Here is a 20,415-nt window from a genome sequence, read left to right as displayed (position 1 = left end):
CATCCTTGTCCTGGTCAGAGCTCATGAACTGTCAGATGCCAGGGCCACGGCCATGGAGCAAGCACTGCATAAGATCCCCGCCAAACCGGAAACAACCAGGAGTGAGCGGGCTGACGCGGTACGGGCACGACCACGTGACCCAGGAAGAAAAGGAGCCCGGCGAGACACACCACAGGGCCGGTGTGGATACTGTGGACACGAACCCCATGCGGCCAGAGCCTGTCCTGCCCAAGGCCAAGTCTGCGGGAACTGCGGAATCCCAAATCATTTTGCAGCGGTTTGCCGCCGGAGGAACAAACCCCCAAACTCGCAGAAATCATGGACAACCACCAAAGCGGTCTGCCAACTATCCATAGCAGAATCCCCTCCGGGGAGGACAGAAAAATTCCTACCAACGTCGCAGGTTGAATCAGACTCTGAGGACGAGGAGGAGGCGTATGTAGTCTCTTTCACCAGGGAACTAAAGATCAGACGACGGCCGCAACCGACATGTGTGATCCATGTAGGAGAGAGTGAAGTGAAGGCCGTCATTGACACAGGGGCCACCGTCAATGTCATGGGCCTACAAGAATTCAACAAGCTGCGCCCTCGCCCGGAAGTCTTAAACTCCAAGACCAAGATATTTGCTTATGGCGCCGACACCCCACTCCCCTTAAAAGGGAAAATAGTCATACCCATACGGGCTGACGAAGTGGAAGTAACCGCAACAATCCATATCATCGATCGAGAGGCTGACACGCTAATAAGCAGCTACACGGCGGAGGACCTGAAGCTTATTGCCTTTGCCAACCACATACGGAACCATCAGGTAGAAGAACTCCTGGAGCGCTTCCCCGAGCTGTTCAAAGGTCTCGGGTGCATCAAATGCGCACCTATCAAACTGCACATCGACAAATCCGTCACCCCTACCGCCCTCCGCCATCGGAGGATTCCCTTCCACCTGCGGCCACTGGTGGAGAAGGAACTGGCGAAACTCGAGAAATTGGGGGTCATCGAAAAGGTAACCGGACCCACCCCGTGGGTGTCACCCATGGTCATCGTCGAAAAACCCAAGCAGCAGGGCGAGGTCCGGCTATGCATAGATATGAGACTGCCGAACGCGGCAATCAAGCGGGAGAGACATCTGACCCCGACGATGGATGACATCATAGCAGATGTGAACGGCTCGAAGTGGTTTTCCAAGATCGACCTCAATGCAGGATACCACCAACTGCCACTCGCTGAAGAGTGCCGCTTCATAACCACGTTCAGCACCCACCTGGGCCTCCGGAGGTACAAGCGCCTCAACTTTGGAATATCCTCAGCCGCTGAGGTGTTTCAGAACACCATCAGGGAGCTGCTTTCGGGACTGCCAGGAGTCATCAATGTGAGCGACGATATCCTTATTCATTCCGCCACGGCCTCCGAACACTACAAGCACTTGCGGGATGTGCTGAAGAGACTAAGCGCACATGGAGCAACACTCCACAAGGAAAAATGCCAATTCTTTCAGCCCTCGATTGAGTTCTTCGGCTATGTGTTCAACCAGGAGGGAGTCCAGATCGACCCGCGGAAGTCGAAGTCCATCAAAGATGCCCCAGCACCACAATCGCCCACGGAAGTGAGGAGCTTCCTCGGAATGGCCACGTATTGCGGCCGCTTCATCCCAGGCCTGGCCACACGCAGCGAGCCTCTCCGAGCGTTGACGAAGACAGATGCCGCCTGGACCTGGGGCCCCAAAGAACAGGATGCCTTCCGGAGCATAAAAGAGGCACTTCTAGAGAACGCCACCCTCTCATACTTCGATCCAACCAAGCGGACCGAAGTAGTCGTGGATGCCAGCCCCGTAGGACTTGGGGCAGTCCTGACACAAGAACATGAACCAGGGAAATGGACAGCCCTAGCATTCGCGAGCAAAGCCCTAACTCCCACCGAGGCCAGGTATGCTCAGATAGAACGCGAAGCTTTGGCCATCAAATGGGCCTGTGGACACTTTCACCTTTACTTGCACGGACAATCGTTTGTCATGGTCACAGATCATCAACCCTTGGTGCCACTCTTCAAAGGCACCGCTCCCCATCCACCGCCACGCATCGAAAGATGGGTGATCCAGCTCCAAACTTATGACATGGAGGTCATCTACAGACCCGGAGCCAAAAACCCAGCCGACTATCTGTCACGGCACCCACTACCCCGAGAACTGGCAGCCACTGATGAGGAGTGTGATGGCTATGTTCATTGGGTGGCTCTCACATCCTGCCCCCAGTGCATGACTCTAGATGAAATCAAGGAGGCAGCAACAGAAGACCTCCCCTACATGCGGTCACTGCAGGCGGTGCAAGAAGGATCCTGGACGGATTACCTCCGGGCCCCCACGAGTTGGACGGCGGCGGACAAGTCAACCCTCACAAAGTATTGGCAGATCCGCCATGAGCTCAGCGCCACGGAGGAGGGCATACTCTTAAGAGGGACGCGCCTCGTGATACCAAGGCGACTCAGACATCGGGCCACCCAACTTGCCCAAGGGGGCCACCAGGGGGTCACCAAGATGAAGGCGCGCATGCGCGAAAAGGTGTGGTTCCCCGCACTAGAAAACACCGTGGACGAGTATGTCAAGAGTTGCATGTCCTGTCAGTTAACCAGCGACCCGGAACGGCCAGTCCCCATCATCACGGAGGAAGCCTGCACAGCTCCATGGGAAAAGGTCAGTGTGGATTTTGGAAGCTTCCCCGGTGAGGGACATACTCTGGTAGTCATAGATTCTTATTCCAAATACCCCCTCGTGGAGAAAATACCATCCACAGCCTTTGCCCACGTGGGGCCTGCACTTGAAAAGATGTTCTCCCTATTCGGCCTGCCCGGTGAACTCAAAAGTGATAACGGCCCGCCCTTCCAGGGAGCGGAGTTTGCCACCTTCATGACAACGCGAGGCATTACCCATCGGCGCATCACTCCCCAGTGGCCTCAAGCCAACGGGGAGGTGGAGAGATTTATGCGAACACTTAACAAAATGTTCAGGATCGCAGTAGTCGAAGAGGCCGACCCCGAACAGAGACTGCACGAATTCCTGAGGGAATACCGCGGGACGCCCCATTGCACCACGCTGAGAAGCCCGTGGTCGTTAATGTTTCAAGGCCAACGTAGGGATTTCCTCCCCATGCCGCCGGGGCCAAGGCCGGAAGATAAGGAAACGAATGAGATGCAGGAGCTCGCACAAAGACGTCGGCGCATGAACAACATACGTACGAGCCACCGCCGCAGGGCCACTCCAAGGCAACTACACCGAGGAGACCGGGTTGTTATAAAAAATCGACGCCCCGGAGGGAAATTTCGGACCTTCTATGAACCAGGGCCGTGGACAGTCACCAACACGAAAGGCACGATGGTGACCGCCAACAAAGAGGGAGAAGAAGTGTCGAGGAACTCGTCATGGTTTAAAATAATCACTCCGGCCGGCAATGCAAGCGCCGAAGCCCAGGAGGAAACCCCCGAAACACCTGGAGCAACAGCACCAGAAATGGCGAGTAGCTCTTCAGCAGACGTTGGGGGCCCAACACCGGAACTTGAAGCACCAACACACGTCTCCCCTGTCCGGAGTCAGGCCCACCATGGGGATCGAGGCTCGGGCCGTACACCCCATTACAGTCTGAGACCCAACCCTCGCCCCAACCAGAGACTCAATGACTATGTCTGTCACCTAAGCTCCTGAACCCAGCAACCGGGGAGCACGCAAGTACCACTCCATCATTGTGTATTCTTTTCATGAACAGTTTGTTGAACATTTTGAAATTGCTGAGAGTTGGGTAGAGATGTAGTGCGGTTAGCACTCTAGCAGACGCACATACGCATCCACGCATCCGCAGGCCAGGCGTGGCCTGCGGGGTCCAATAAAAGAAGGACGCGCTCTCGGGCACGTCACTTCCGAATGATACGAGTGTGTGGTTTACTGGCTGACGCTCCGCGCTTCCACCCCTGCGCACGTGGCCATGCTGGTCGCTTAGGCCTACCCCCACACCCTCACCACAGTAGACTGTCATGATCATACATTAATTTGATCAGAGTGACCATGTTTACACAATCAGAACCAAGCACGTGTCCAGTGGCGGCTCGCAGAGGGAGTGCTGCAGGCAGTCGGGCGGGGAGGTGCAGGGTGGCGGGGTAGAGGAGTCGGTCATACGACGACCAGGAGTAAAGTAAGTAAATAAATAAATAAAACTATTTACCTTGCGCTCGCTGCGTCGCCGAGTTGGCGATGCAGCTATCGCAATGTAAATAGTTTTATTTATTTATTTACTTACTTTACTCCTTGACGTTGTACATACTACTCCACTACTCCCTCACCCTGCCCAACCCCAACCCCTACACCGTCTCACCGCCCGCAGAAATCCCTCTGCGAGCCGCCACTGCACGTGTCTCAGAAAATAACTAAAACATATTAAAGTACAGTTTAGTTCACAGCAAAATATGCAAATACCATTTCCATTAAACCACAAGAAAGAAGACTAGTGGAGAACGTACACAGAAACGGCTGTCATGATTGGACATCGTCCAAGGTACAAATTCAACCACAAGTGCGGGAGTTGTGAGGGAACATGCGCACAATACTGCAGAAACATGAGGGAACATATGGTGCAAGTGCAAAATGTCAAACCGCCAACATGCCACTGTGAAGTCAGTGAGGTAAGTACCTTCACCAGGCGTGGAGTAGCCTGGAGGAAAACCAAGGAAAGTAACCTGTGCTTTCTTCTGTGTGCATGGACATGTAAAGTGCGCAATTGCACAGCAAGTGGGCTGACTTGTGCAAGGAGAGATCTGGGACTCCTCCTGTCTCAGGCACGAGGAGGAGAAATGCAGCAGGAGGGCTCAATGTAGCATGCTGGAATGCAGATGAATGCAGGATATGTGCCCTCCTGTCGCAATGCGGGTAGTGAGTGACCTCGGCACAAGGAGGACTGAAAAGACAACACATGGTCGACGTACCAGACAGTCAAGTGTTAGCTACATGACAACTACACAGGTGGTGAGGGGAGGCAATGACAGTCTGTAAAAACATCAAAGCCAAGTGGGCAAACGCACAGTCATAAGATGAGCAAAAAGTATGAGGACCTCATGTATCAAAGCCGACATCAGGGCAAATTGAAACAATGTGTACAAAATGTAAGTGAGTCTTCCTTATCTGTACTGTGAACCACCCGAACCCGTGATGATGAAGAAAAGGGTAATGGAACCCAAGCAGTATATCCCAATTTTTGGCTAATATGTTGTGTACGTCTTTGGAGTTGCTTTGAAAGTCATGGCCACTCTGAGGTCAGTCTCTGCGTCAGTGTCCCTGTCTTTGGTGTTGTCAAAGAAGGTGTGTGCCCTAATTACATTCTTGCAGCCAGGCCCTGTTTCCAACTCCCTGCTGACAGCCAACCCCCACAGTGCATGCAGCCTTTGGCTGTGCACTGTGGCCACAAGGCTTGGCCTGCCACCAGGCCTTGCAGGCAAACTAACAGCAGGCTACTAATACTACACAGCACACAGGATTCGGTGTGCACAGCCTAGGATAGGATTGGGGCCCGGTGACCCCTTCCCCTTGGGCAAAACATATATATTAAGGGGATGGTGGTATGCAGACCCCTCACTGACCCTTAATTTGCCCCGGAGACCCCATCCCCGGGGTCAGTTCCAATAAATAGGTGAAGGGGCCTCGCAGCCACCCTTTCCAAGCCTTCTTGGCCCCCAGCGACCCAATCCTTGGGGCCAAAATCTATAGGGAGGAGGTGTGCAACCCCCCTCTGCAAGCCTTATTAGGCTTCGGGATCCCCTGGGGCAATACTAATAATAAGACCCTATTAGGTCCTGGGGACCCCATCCCCCAAGGTTGTTTTCTTTTAAAGGAAAGGAGGCCATGTAACTTAGAAGACATTTTGAAGAAAATGTGAGAAGGTTAGGCTCAGCAGGGCAAGGCTGCAGGCGGTGTAGGAGAAGGGAGCGTCGTCATTGGGAAGCCGATGGACTAAGTCATGATGAAGATTTCTATGTTTGTACTCAGTCACTTTTTTGGAAGTCGTAAATCTCCAGCTTGACAAGACAGGAAGTTTTAGTTGATGAGAGTAGCATGAGGCTGAATACTTCATTGGTGAAGGTCCGCTGAACAGGATTTGTTCTTTGGAGAAGGATGTAGCGGGCGCTCTCACAGGGTCAGGCTGACTGGCAATAGATAGATGAGCAGGTTGGTCCCGGTCTTCCCAAAAATATCCGTCTCAAGGTTTGGATCTTGGCTATCTGGCCATCTTTAGTATCGCCACCAGGGGTCCAGGACTGGACGGGCACCACTTAGGAGGTTAGATCTCACTAAGGCGTGGCGCCTAAGTGTGGGTTCAAGATGGTGGGAGCCTGTTATGTCCCTGGGGCTCTGAACAGGAGGTCAGAAGACTGGCCCTTGAGTCACTCTGGTAGCCCTCCTGGGTTCAAGTGATGTAGCAGGGCTTGAGCAGTAGAGCAGGCCTCTTGGGGTTTAAGGCAAGCTCCAGACAGCAAAGCAGTCCTTCCAGGTGCAGCAGAACAGTCTTGTGGAGTACACAGCAGACCACAGCAGCAGGCAATCCTTGTGAGGGTTTTCCGCAGGTACAGAAAGTGAACTGAAGAGTGAGACTGAGGGTCCCTTTTTAGGTCGAGCATTCAAGACCTCTTGTATATACTTTAGTAAATACTTTAGTATATATACTTTAGTCTATACTTTAGTATATACATACGTATATGAGTATGTACTTGGAGATCAGCCCTAGGACTGGTCTGCTTCCGCTTAGGGACTTTTTTTCTGTTCAACTGTCTCTATTTAACTATCTTTATAGAAAATAACCAGCAGTGGTCAGTAAAATACCAGAATTGTTTTCTGCTGAGGGACTCTCTTTTTTGAATTTTTCTGGCAACTTCCTCTATTTAACTTTCTTGATAGAAAACGACCAGCAGAGGTTAGTAAAATACCAGAATCACTTTAGCATTCTCTAGATTCCAGTCTATAGCAATTGTCTTCCACGAGCACCCGTAGACAATAATATTTTTTTCAAATCTTGTATTTTCAGCGACTATACCATTTCCCGCTGAAAGGCAATATTTATCTCCTTGTGTTCCCATACCTGGCGTGTCACACAGTTTGGTGCTTACTTTCCCTCCACGTTAAAGAACAGTAGATGTTTCAGCACCCAGGCTAATGTGCTGCAAGCTAAATACAAATAAGGTCCCAAAGGCGAGACCGAATGCATTGCAAATGCTTGCTAAAGAGGGTGCCTTCTTTGAAGAAGGAGAAGTTTGTAGACGATTCTCTTTGAAGTCCTTCAAGTTGCCTGTCTCCCCTGCTCTGGCTTCAAGCTGGCTGCATTATCAATACAGTGCTGAAAAGTCCTTTGTGTAAAGGTAGGGCACATCCTTTTCAGTTGCCAGTGAAGCTGTACCCATCTCCCCCATTCAGGCACAACTAATCCCTCTACTGTGTGACTGTCCGGGAGGAATAAGCAAAGTCCAAATGCCAGCTACACCCAATCATTTGACCTAGGCAGGTTGCACCAAACAGCAAGACAGGAAAATGGCAACTTTTTAAAAGTGGCAATTCAAGATTGTAATTTAAAATCTGCTTTACCTTTAAAGAGGAATTTTAATTACAATTTCACAGACATCAAACATGAAATTCGCACCTGTCCTAAATAAAATGCTAGCACTCATTGAAAGTTAAAAGGCGTCAAATGTTATCCGATGGGAAATTTTACATTTTTTTACTGCCAAAATGAGTCAAACTTCAAAACACATGTCCAACCTTTTAATTACAATTCACCCTGCCCTATTGGCTACTTAGGGTCTACCTTAGGGGTGACTTATATGCAGTAAAAAGGGATACATATGCAATAAAAGGGGAGATTAAGGTTTGGCAAGCATGTTATATTTCCAAGTCTAATTGGCAGTTTAAAACACTGCATTCATATTTGCAATGACAGGCCTTGGGCATGTTTTATGGGTCTACTTAAGTGGGTGGCACAATAGGTGCTGCAGGGACCCTGTTTAATTTACAGACCCTCTGTATTTGTATACCACTCTACAAGGGACTTTTAAGTAAATCAAAATGCCAATAAGGTGTAAGCCAATTTTATCTTATTTAAAGGAGCGAAGATAAGCATGGTAGCACTAGCTTGCAGTGGCAAAATGAACAGAGTCCTAACATGGACAACAAAAACGAAATCAGCACAAATAGGAAAGGTGAAGGCTAAACGTTTTTGGGTGACCCTGCAAAGAGGGCCAGGTCCAACATATATTATGCATGTATGTATACATATACACACATACACATAGGTTGAAATCCTGTTTTGCAATAGGGCAATTGTGAAACCTTTTGAATTTTATTTTTACGTGCGCTTTTATTGTGACTCCTGGGTAAACTCAACATATAATTCCTTGCTGGTTAACAGCACTTCCTGTTGCTCTTTTGCTCCTCGACGTAGCTCTTGCTTAGTGGATCAATAGTACCTTCAAATAGTTTGGTGTGTGATGCAACTGAATCGACTTTATATGCCACTATGAAACCCAAATCAATTATAAATCAACCCTTTTCTAGGCCCAAACTTTCCTTTTTAACCCCTTAACCGCGGCCGTTATTTCGCGGCAGTGCGGCGGTTCCGTGGAGTGGGCGGGGCCGCGTCGGCCGTTGTACGTTCGCCGCACCAGCGAGGCCGTGCTCGCAACGGCCAACGGCCGACGGCAGCAGGGAAGGGGTTAATACACGAGTCACCCCAGAAAGTTGGCATTTCCTTGTCCTAACTATTTGGTGACTGAAGCCTGTTCCTGGGCCACATGTCTAGGTGTGGTTGGCAGCTGGTCCATGTTAATTGCCCCCAGACAGTGAGACAAAGGAAAGATAGGTGTTGGCAGGATGGATCAATTTGAGTTAACAAGGGTGATGAGCTGTCTCCTACCACACTTGCACATCAGAAAGGCACTCCCTGAGCACTCTTACTAAGGGAGTTTAACTAGTCTATTGTGACCCCAGACAAGTTGGGGCCCGAACAGGAGGAAGGGGTGCCTGACACCTCAGGAGGTGGAAACCTCTGGAATCTTCCTGCACTTTAAAGTGGGCACCAGGTTTAAAATTGAACCTCCGAACTCAAGTCTTCTGTACACATCTGGACCTGTGGACTCTGCCAGCTCTGCTGTGTTGCTGAAAGGACTGCCACTCTGCTGAACTGCTGTTATAAAGGACTGCTGCCCTGCTGTGCTGTCCTGTTCCCTGCTGCCCTATTTCCTGTGTGAGAAAAACTGGACTGGCATCTGTTTAACCCAGGAACACAGAGTGACTCCAAGGTCTAGTTGGCTGGCTCCTGACTAGAGCCTCAGGGACATAAGGCTCCAAAAACCTTGAACCCAGCACTGGAACTCTGCATCTGTGAGTCCTACTCTGCCTTATGGTGCCATCCCAATGCTGGACCATTGAAAGTGGGCCTGAGTGTGCGGTGCCAGCCAATCTGTGGATCCAGCAGATCCAACGCATCCCCTGTGGTGTGTGTAGCAATCCCGAGCAGATCTGATGTATCTCCTCAGCTGCGTGGACTTTCCAGGGGCACAAACTTCACAGCACAGCCCACAGTCTCATCAGAACCCAGTCTGCATGATGTAGCTTTGGCTCAGGCCCTCGTATCACAAGTCTCTCATCAACAGAAGCCTCAACAAAAATGAAGGACTTCGTATCGCTACCTCAGCAGCTTCTTCGGAACCAGCCGGTATGCGATGCATCCTCGACACAGGACTTTGCATCACAAGCCCTCCTTGTTGCTGGCAAACCTTAGGACAACAGAGGACCTTGCCTCACAGCCACGTACCCCTTAGGAACCAGCTCTAACTCAGACCTCACATTACCATGGCAGGTGCATCAAATCCTCAACGCATCCATGAAAAAAATAAAAATCGGAGAGATTCACAAAATCACCAGGGGTGTGAACCACCACCTACATTACAATACAGCCGGTGGAGAACATGCCAAGTAGGCATGAGGGGTTTGGCTGGCCGGAGACAGCCTGCCAAACCCTTCAGTCGCACTTAGGAGAGTGGCACCACTCCTTCCCCTGCTCTGCAGGAAGCGCAGCCCCAGGCCGCCTTGCCCTCACAGGCTTTGTATAGCCAACAATAAAAAAAAAATAATAACACTGTTATCATTTTATTTTTCTTGTGGGGTGACGCTCCTCTGCCTTAGCGGAAGGGGCCGCCACCACATGCTTCATGAAAGAGAAAGGTAGCAAGCTGTTATTCAGAAGTACAACTGGTTTCCAATTTCATCTTGCAGTGCCTTATATATTTTATTCAGAATAATTGATATCATTGTTTACACATTCCCAGTAAAGAATATTATTTGCTGTCAACCATGAAAGAAAACTCTATATTTCGAGTGCCTTTGTAATTACAGTTGTCAGTTATCATACCGTAGCTGGTTGACACACATTTTATTTCCTCACGCCTTGAAGAAATGTGCAACCGCTCTGTATCCTTGGCTGCTCACATAATGCCCTTCATGGCAGTTTTCTTACAGAGAGGCTTCTGTTCCAATGCTGATGAACTGAAAGACTGACATTATTCTTAGAGCATCTGTCAATCAAGCAGAAAGAGATGGGCAAAGCAGGTGAAGTTTTCAGATCTCAATAACTGAAGCAGGACAGACTGCTACCCAGTTCTTGTTCAGTGTTTGAGCTCTGTATAAAGTAGATATAATAATGACAATCAAAAAAAACACATTGTTCCCCAGGAACAATACTTTAGATGCAAAGAACCAAATAGCAAATAAAATTGGTGCAACACAAATGTGCACAGTGCACTCTCAAGGGGTGATACACTCCGGTGATGATTTGTGATCAACAAGTGTATCAACTAGCACAAGAATAGCATGGCCCATCACAGCAAGTTCTCAACAATCGCATAGGGTCTGTGTTTTTAAAGTCAACGGGTGTTCTGATCCCAAGAAAATGGCAGGTTCATCAGCTGTACTCAGGGGGATACAATGAGCCAAAGAGAAAGTTTATGAAAGGTAATGCACTTGATAAAGAAGGGGGTCCCTGATGACAAGCCCCAGGAACAGGGTGGCCAGGAGAGGCCTGAGCTGGAAATATGCTGGATACCCATAAGGGTCTCAAATCAGCTAGCAGTGGGAAGTGCATTTGGGGTCTCGACTCAGGGCTGAGAGCCAGATTCCTAGAGATGTGCCGGTAGCACTGAGTGGCAGCATGGAGTGCTTTCTGGACAAAGTAGGAGGCAAAACTAGAGGTGTATTCCTTCAGAACACATTGAGCAGATTCCATACTGGGAGAAAACTAAAATTAGTTTTACTCCTTACAGATTTAAGTAGGTGCAATAGCAGATAATATTGCTAACACTTTCGCCTCCAATAATCGTATAGGTGCCTAATCACCAACTCCATTTTGTAGTGCGTGAAGTAGTGCTACAGTAGTGCTACTCACATGCTACACTATTTACTGACTTACACCTATGTCTCTTCTATTTTTTCAGTGCAGAGATCTTTACAGTGCAGTGAAATTCTCCACACTCATTAGCCCGCGTATTGGTAGTAAATGTAGTAAGTGTGGGAATACTGTGTGACTTGAAAAAACAGAATACAAACTAATAAATGGGAAGGGTTAATTACAAGTAAGAAAGGGTTTCGAGAGGACAGGCTACTACAAACACCTGCCTACAGAAAAGAAAGCCCATTGCTATTCACAAACTACTCTTCTAAAGTTACTAAAGTTCTGATGGCCACAAAACAGTAATAGAAGGTGCAAACTCACAGTGAAATAAGGCAACTGCCCAGGATCACATAATTTGGTCATGGGGGAAGCCAGAATTACTAAAGCATCTTGAAATACTTCAGGATGCGCGCTGTGCTAAAACCTCTCTGAATTTCACTAACATCATAAGCTAGGCCACAACCAAAGTGAACGTGTTATATCACTTGTCTCTCATTAATTTCTGACACTTCTTCCAGTTGATGAGGTGAGTTGATGAGGTGAGGAGAAAAAACAATTAATGTTTAGAGGCTATCACATCTAATAAATACCACTCGTTTTATTATACAGTCTAACGCATTAAACGGAAATCTTTCCACATGTTAAAGAAAAACAATATTTCTTTAACATGCATAAGTGTTTCTGTTTAGTACATTAGGGGAACATTGTTTACAACAAAACTTTTACCACGCACTACCATTACAACGCAGGAATTACAGCACTGTATTGCAAAAGAGCTACTTTTAAAAATTAATGTTGAAGAAGGTAATACAATGCCTTGAACAAAAATGCAGAAAATACGGGAGACAACCTTTTCTACGCGGGAGTTTCACCACAGTAGGTTTACAACGCAAGTCGTTTCAATGACTTGCGCTGGAGGGCGCTGCAAGCTAAGAAATTGTACGATTTACTATCCAACACCTTCCCTACTGTATGTAGACTGGTGTTGGAATAGTAAATCGTACTGCCCCTAAGTCTAGCACCCTCCAGTGCAAGTCGTTGAAACGACTTGCGTTGTAAAACCCACGTTGTAAGATACCGCAATCAAAATGATCGCTTGTAGCATCATGTATTCGAAAATACGAATGGAGTAGTCCCACCGAACTAAAGAATCAGTGCCCCAGCACCGAAGTGCAGTTGTAGATTTACAAATGAGTGAATCTACACATATAAATGTACCTTTGTGAATTATGCCGTAGTTTTATCGTTTTCTGGTTACAAACTTAAATTTGCTTACTCCACTGTAGTCCGTTTCAGATTCTGGTTGAAAAAGAACTCAAATATATGGCAAAGAAAGGAATCATAGTTACGCTTTTTTTAAGAAACGCAAGGAAGTGTATTTAGTAGTAGTTTGACAAACCTTCACAAGTCTCCTCAAAAAAGTTGGTTTAGCTACCTCAACTCCTTCCAGGAAAGTTTCAAGATGATCCGCTGAAGATCGAGAGAGAAAAGGGGATTTCCGAAACACGTTTTCCTCATGCAATTTCCCGTAGGAACTTTACCAAAACAGCTGAAGGAATCCACCAAATTAAGGTGCAGTTGTACTGTGATACTACAGTAGAATTTGTTTTTTAAAAGGGGCAGGCTCCTGCATTTTCTATTAGAATCTCCATGAGTGGGCCGGGGCGCTTTAGTCATCATAATGCATTTTTCTACTTTATTTGGTTAGGGGTGTGCATAGGGCCCCCTCCTGAAGTTATAAAAACTCAAGAGAGCCCCCATCTGCCCACTGTTCACCACATTCTTTATTTTTTTAATTTATTGGGAAGGGGTGTGTGTGCCCCCTGCCCGAGCCACTTATTGGCCCTGGGGACCCCATCCCCGTGGGTCTGACACCATTTTGTTTTACAAAACGGGGAGGATGGCCTGTGCAAGGCCCCCTCCCTCAGTCACATGTTGGCCTCGAAGGCAACATTCCCCTGGGCCGACAATCCTTATTGCCCTCACCTTGGAGTGCAAAAATGCTCCAGTCAGTTTGGAGCACAGGACAACACCCTTGAAACAGTGAATGTGCTCCTGCCGTGGGAGCAGATATTAAGCTCCCGCCGGGCGGGGGCACATTCACTGTTGCCCCTTCCTGCTTGCACCCAGGATGAGTGCTGGCTGGGGAACCAGTGGGAGCCTTGGGCTTTTTCCTTTGGGCAGTGGCGGCCGGCACGGATCGGCGGCAGTAAGGGTAGGGGGAGGGGTGAGGGGATGTAAAACAGAAGAAAAAACTTTGCTGCCTCTCTTCTCTGTCTCTGCTCCGTTGTCTCTCTTGGCCAGGGCAGAAAGTGCACAGGCTCCCCATAGCCAATCACAATGGTGTAATGCAGCGTTGTGATTGGTCTGAGCACCATGGTTCAGCGCTCAGGCAGACAGTGAGAGCCTGGGCATGTTTTCCACCCAGGCTGCAATGCAGCCTGGGTGGAGAACATGCAAACGGTGCATGACGGTATGGAGTGGGCAAAGCACTCCTCGCCCTGCTCTGAGACAGAACAGAGCAGCTCCCCCACAAAGCCACAGCAGGAAAACATAAAATTATAATAACCTCAAGTTATTATCATTTTATGTTTCCTTTATTTCACTGCGGCCAAGCAGTGGGGCGACACTGCTGTCTCTGGGTTCCAATGTGTTATGTGTAATGCACATATAAGTATAGGCAAAAGTCACAGCTTTGCAGTACATTTTATAGTACGTGCTCTAGTACTACAAATTACAGTTTGTGAATGAGGCAAATTGCACTAAATATTTGGTATTTTTTCAAGATCACCTCAAGGGTAAACTTGAGATTTCAGGAGCCCAATTTTGCTCCGAAGAAGAACCAAAAATAGCGCATTTTCCCACGATTCGCTTTTCTTCTACATTTTCACCCAATCACCTATTTCAGGCATCAAAAGAATATAGGGGCATATTAACAAGGCGGTGATATAAAATTATCACCGCATTTGCGGCCGTTTTCGGCCGAAAAGCTCCAATAATTTTATCGCCTTATCAGCAATGACACGCTATTGAGTGTTTTGCTGGTTTTTCTCCCGTTTCCTGCACGCCTAACTTCGCATCGCTAATGAGATGCAAAGTAGGCGTGTCTCTGGAAATAACATGGGTAAATATTGCACAGGGAGCTTCGCGAAATTTACAACGCAGGGTAGCGATTATTTTAATCGCGCTAAGTATGCCTTAAAGCAGGAATTTAACGTTTGTTAAATTCCTGACTAAGGCATACTTAACATGGGAGGTGGATTCAAGTAATACGACCACAGGGTCGTATTATCAAGCATATTGACGGTTTACATGGAACATCTCAGAAAAAAAAAACAAGGGCCCGATTCACAGAATAAACTTAAGACTCAATCCTAAACTTACTACTGTTTTGGTATTCACAGATTGCACTTACTACTTTTGGTATTCACAGAATGAACTTACTACTTTTGGCATTCACAGAATGCACTTACAACTTTTAGTATTCACAGAATGAACGTACTCATTTCGGTATTCACAGAAGTTAGGACTACTAACTTTAGGACACCTAAATGCCTTCTGTGAATACCGAAAGTCTTAAAATTATGATTTTTCTCAATTTAGTAGTAGTAAAGTTAGGACTACTAACTTTAAGACTCCTAAATGCCTTCTGTGAATACCGAAAGTCTTAAAATTACGATTTTTCTCAATTTAGTAGTAGTAAAGTTAGGACTACTAACTTTAAGACTCCTAAATGCCTTCTGTGAATACCGAAAGTCCTAAAAATACGATTTTTCTCAATTTAGTAGTAGTAAAGTTAGGACTACTAACTTTAAGACTCCTAAATGCCTTCTGTGAATACCGAAAGTCTTAAAATTAGGATTTTTCTCAATTTAATAGTAGTAAAGTTAGAAGTCCTAACTTTACTACTACTAAATTGAGAAAAATCCTAATTTTAAGCCTTTCGGTATTCACAGAAGGCATTTTGGAGTCCTAAAGTTAGGAGTCCTAACTTCTGTGAATACTGAAATGAGAAAATTCATTCTGTGAATACCAAAAGTAGTAGGTGCATTCTGTGAATACCAAAACAGTAGTAAGTTTAGGATTGAGTCTTAAGTTCATTCTGTGAATCGGGCCCCAAGTTCCATGGAAAAGGGCGCTATCTCTGGAATATTCATCGACATGGCGCTAAATGTTGTGAATACAACGCTAGCCTGGCGAAATATTCCAGCGATAGAAAATAATGCGGTATGTAAGTTCAGCAATAATTATCTCTGCCTGTTGCAAATGTGCCCCATATTTTATAGGGTATGGTACACAAATGGTCGTTACAATCGAACAAAGAGATGGGGAAAGACAGGAGCTAAGGAACAGTAATATGGAAAAGTGAAGTGTACATCTGGAGACCAAGTAGGGTTTGGGATTAATGAATATGCAAAGAAAATACATGTTTCTCTAGTTTTTCTTTAATTTTTTTGTGTAGAAGAGGCATGGAGCTTTATTTATGAGTAAGACTTATGGGTATTAAAGTGATTGTGCTGATCGAAGACATTAACTGCAAACTGCTTTCAGAATCCAAGAAATATTAGCGTGGTCATCCCGAAAGGCACATTCAGACCGAGTGCTGGTGCGTCACTTCCTGGGCTGGCACCTCTCAGAGTGCCCTTTCATATGAACCTCTCAAAATCCGTCAGCTCTGAATAGCAGTGTCAACAAGCATCTGAAAAGTAATATTGAGGGCAGCGACACAAGGATTATCCATCCCTTAAGTCTTAAAAATAGAAGGATCTGCTGCCAAGCAACGAATGAGATGCAACGCGGATCAGAAACTGATGCTTGAGAGCGCGCGCGTGTCACAGTCTATCGGCTCAGAATGGATTTCATTCACTCAAAATTTATATTTATGTCTGCATCACTTAAATCTTCCAGGAGCAGGTACAACAGGTCGATTCATCCCGATGAAGCATTAGGCTGTCCAACACAAGGCAGCCTCTCCATCACCGGTCCCTGATTCACTGTTCAGAGGCTTAAGGAGGCGCATCCTGGACTGCAAATTGGTAGTTTCTTCAATAAACTGTGAGCCAATCGACAGGGAGGCTACGTGATTAATGCACACGATATCATGCTTGTCAACATTGTAGGACCATAAAGAGATAGGGGACCTCATGCATTAAAAATGCAACATGGTGAATTTGGTAGCAATTTGCGCACCCACCTTTACCGAATGCATTAGTATTTTGCAAACTGACCTATGTGCCAGTAGGTCGCTTCACAAAACACTTAGGGGCAGATTTATGATGCCCTTGCGCCTCTTTGCGCCACAATTGCGTCACTTTATTTGACGCAACGGCGGCACAAACAATGCGCCCTATTTACAATGTGACGCATCTAGGAGATGCGTCACGTTGTAAAGCCCTGCGCCATAAGGAGGTGTTCCTGCGCAGGAGGGGGCGTTCCTGCGCAGGAACACCTCCTGAAAGTGGCTGAGTGAAATCTAAGAGATTTCACTCAGTCACTTTCAGGCCAATGCTGCGTCAAAACCCTGCGCCTGCTTGAAGCAGGCGTAGGTCTTGATGCAGCATTGTGAAGATGGGGCACCCCCGAGCCTTGCTGGAGCTGCGTCGCGCTTGCGACGCAACTCCAGCAATGCGCCACCTTTACGGCACAGATGCGTCACGCATCTGTGCCGTTTTTGCACCATGGTGCGCCGCATTGTAAATGCGGCGCACCATGGGTGGCGGAGCTGTGGCGCACTGTGGCGCACGTTAACTGGCGCATCCCTGGGGATGCGCCAGTTCACATAAATCTGCCCCTTATTCGTAGTGAGTCGCAATTCAACATGCCTCGTGAATATTAAAGAGGAGGGTTGCAATTTGCAGGCCACTATGATTCGCTGCCTTCACAAGAATGGTGGCCTGTTGGGGTCATCAGACCACCATGTCTGTGATTGCTTTAAAATAAAGTTATCTTTAATTCAGCCAGTTTGCCTTAAAGTGAAATGGAGTACTTTAAAAAAAAGGAAAGTTTAGCAAATTGTTTTTTAGGAGTAGAACCATCTGCTCCTAAAATCTTTTTTTGGTCAGCATTCACAAAGGAGATTGGGTCCTTATAGAACCCCTTTCCAAATGGGAATGGCTAGCCGTCTCCTTTGAGGTGTTGATGAAATATTTATGTTTTGTAATCAGATTTCGGTCGCAAAACAATAATATATTACCATAAGGCATTGGAATATGGAAGTGGCACTAACAGTGTTGAGGCTGTTGGGTCTTACTTCATCCTTGTAGCTGCCGACTACGCCAATGTGGAATCTTCACTTAGGAAAGTAATAATGCAGCTTGAAACTTGCATGAGGATCAAATCCAGGTTTATTGGTAGGATGTAAACAAGACCCATCCATGCCACATCCAGTTGATTTAACCACCTGCAGCATTTGAACTAAAACATTCTCCAAAGGCAACTTAAAATGCAGAACTGTCACATTGTGGTAACCAGGATACAGCAATTCTATGACATCAGTGGAGTGGTGTGGCTCACTGGTTAGAGGCAGACCCGGAAGCAGAGAACGGCCCGGGTCCAGGGTTCAATTCCCGACGCGGCAGGGTCGTGGACCAGGGTCAACGGACTCGATAATTCTCACCTCGGTGCCTACTCTAACTAGGGAACACACTTGGCAACTCTGGGGATTAAGCTTGCCTCATCTCTACAACGGCCCCCCACAGACGCCGGGGATGCCTGGCTTCACCTTGGAGATACCCAGAAGGGACCATCGCACAGGGAAAGCCAGGACGGGTTCCCCAGCGGTCTGCGGCGCCAGGACACCCCGAGATGGGGTAACAGTGCGCTTTACAAGTATCATCATTACATTACATTACTATAAAGACAGATGCCACAGCACCCTTAGCACGCCCCTTCTAAATACCAACTTGGGATCTTTCATAAGCCCATTTAACAATTTGTTAAACCATTTAAGAAACATTCAATGGGCTTAGCATATTTGAGAAAGTGGTTTGGCATTCGCAAGCCCCCAGAATTACTGATTCAAAGTGTTTGCAAACTCTACAACCCTAGTTTCTCTGGCTTAGGATTTTTAAGGTTTTTGAACATGCTAATTTGTATATTGTTGACACTACACAAAATGACCTCACATTACATGTGATCACACCTTAAAGTACAGCAGACATTGTGTGGGATGACTAGGATGAATAGAATAAATAACATTCTTTCACAACAGGACTAGGGCCCACACTTACAACAACGTTGTGTTGACTTTTGTCATACAGACTCAATGCAAAAAGTAATAGTAGGATTTACAATCCAATGTAAATTATGAGCTGCACTTGATTGAAACTCAAATAATATGCAGTGCAATGGTCAATGCAAGGGTTTCTGTGTTTGAGAATGGCTGTCTAATGTGTGCCAGTGAATGGAAAGAGCAGAATAGCGTCATGTCTTAGTGGATATGGTGCTTTTCTGCTCTCCCCCGCTCACGCAATGCAGCACCACAAATCCAGGTGCTGAAACTGGCTCTAGGCTAGGAGAAATAATAATTCATGGCACACAACCTATTACAAAAAACTTGGTTGGAAAATGTAATTGAGGGGGGGGGTCAAAAGTAAAATGCAATTGGCATACACTTTTGTTCCCATCTGGCATTTGACTATAACAACAATAATCCACACCATTGAAGTATTATTACAATTAAATACACAAAGGTTTCGTGGCAAGACAGGATGCTCTCCCAGATGTGTGCAGAGAGGCATTGGTTTTGCACACAAGACACAGGTCCCTTTATTCCCCCTCTTTAGGAGGTGACCCCACAAAGATGCTGGGTAGTCCTGCAGCAGCTCTATTACTTCACCCTAATGGAAAGCGGCTTGTTACTTTAACACCTTGGCTGCTAGAGGTGTTCCCCCCGTGCTGCACTCTCAGATTTACCATTGTTCATGACGAGCTCAGCTCGTCATCAGCACAGCTCAACCGTGCCTCATGACGAGCTGAGCTCGTAATGAGCATCGAAGGGGTTAAGCACAGATTTGCGTGCGTCTACTTCCACTTTCCTTATGCTGTTGGCATATTGAGAGCTATGCAGAACAGAAAAGAACCAATAAATCAGTTAACACCTGATCGCACTTTCACTTGAATTGATTGAATCAAAGGTTTTTCATACCTTCGAACTGCACCGGGACTGTATTTGCCCAAAGTGCCCTGGTGGCCTGGCCTCATAAGAGCAGTAGGATAGCAGCAAAAATTGGGAGGTAGTAGTGTTGCCGAAAACCCGTAGTCAACTATATAAATTGGTAGAGTTGTCAAGTGGGCAATTTTGTCTCTTTATTCAACTTTCCGAATTGCAGTTTTCTCTGTTAAAGATTGAACTATAAAATACAAATACATTTTTAAACAATCAGCCACATGCATCATCGGGACATTTTGCGATTCCTTATTTGCGAAAAATAGGGAATCACAAATAAGGAATCGCAAAACGGGGTGCATCAATTTTTTCGCATAAATTTTGCGATTCGGTGAAAATCGCAATTTTTACCGAAGCGCAAGGATTATGCAAATTCTAAATTGCGATTTCGCAATTCCCATTGATTCCTATGGGCCAAAAGGCCCATAGGAATCAATGGGAAGGCATTTACATTTTGCGAATTTCTATTTGCGATTCGCAAAATGTTAATGCATTACATGGGTGCAGGGGGGGTCCAAATGACCCCCCCCCTGCACCCCGAAAATGCATTTTTAAGTGCATGTTTCACACACACATGTTCTAAGGACATGTGTGTCTGTAACATTACAGTGTTTGAAATGCATTTTTGTGCATTTTTAAACTTTTTCCTAAATTATCACGAGGTTCAACCTCGTGGTAATTTGCACCCCCTAATTGCGATTTCGCAATTTAAAATGCAATCATGCATTGCTTTTAAGGAATCGCAAATTTGTGATTCCTTAAAAGCAATCGCATTTTTGGAATTCGCTA

This window comes from Lissotriton vulgaris, chromosome 11, assembly GCF_964263255.1.
Source record: "Lissotriton vulgaris chromosome 11, aLisVul1.2, whole genome shotgun sequence".
In the NCBI taxonomy this organism is placed as follows: Eukaryota; Metazoa; Chordata; class Amphibia; order Caudata; family Salamandridae; genus Lissotriton; species Lissotriton vulgaris.
The sequence above is the reverse complement of the archived record's forward strand: the minus strand, read 5'-3'. Positions refer to the sequence as shown.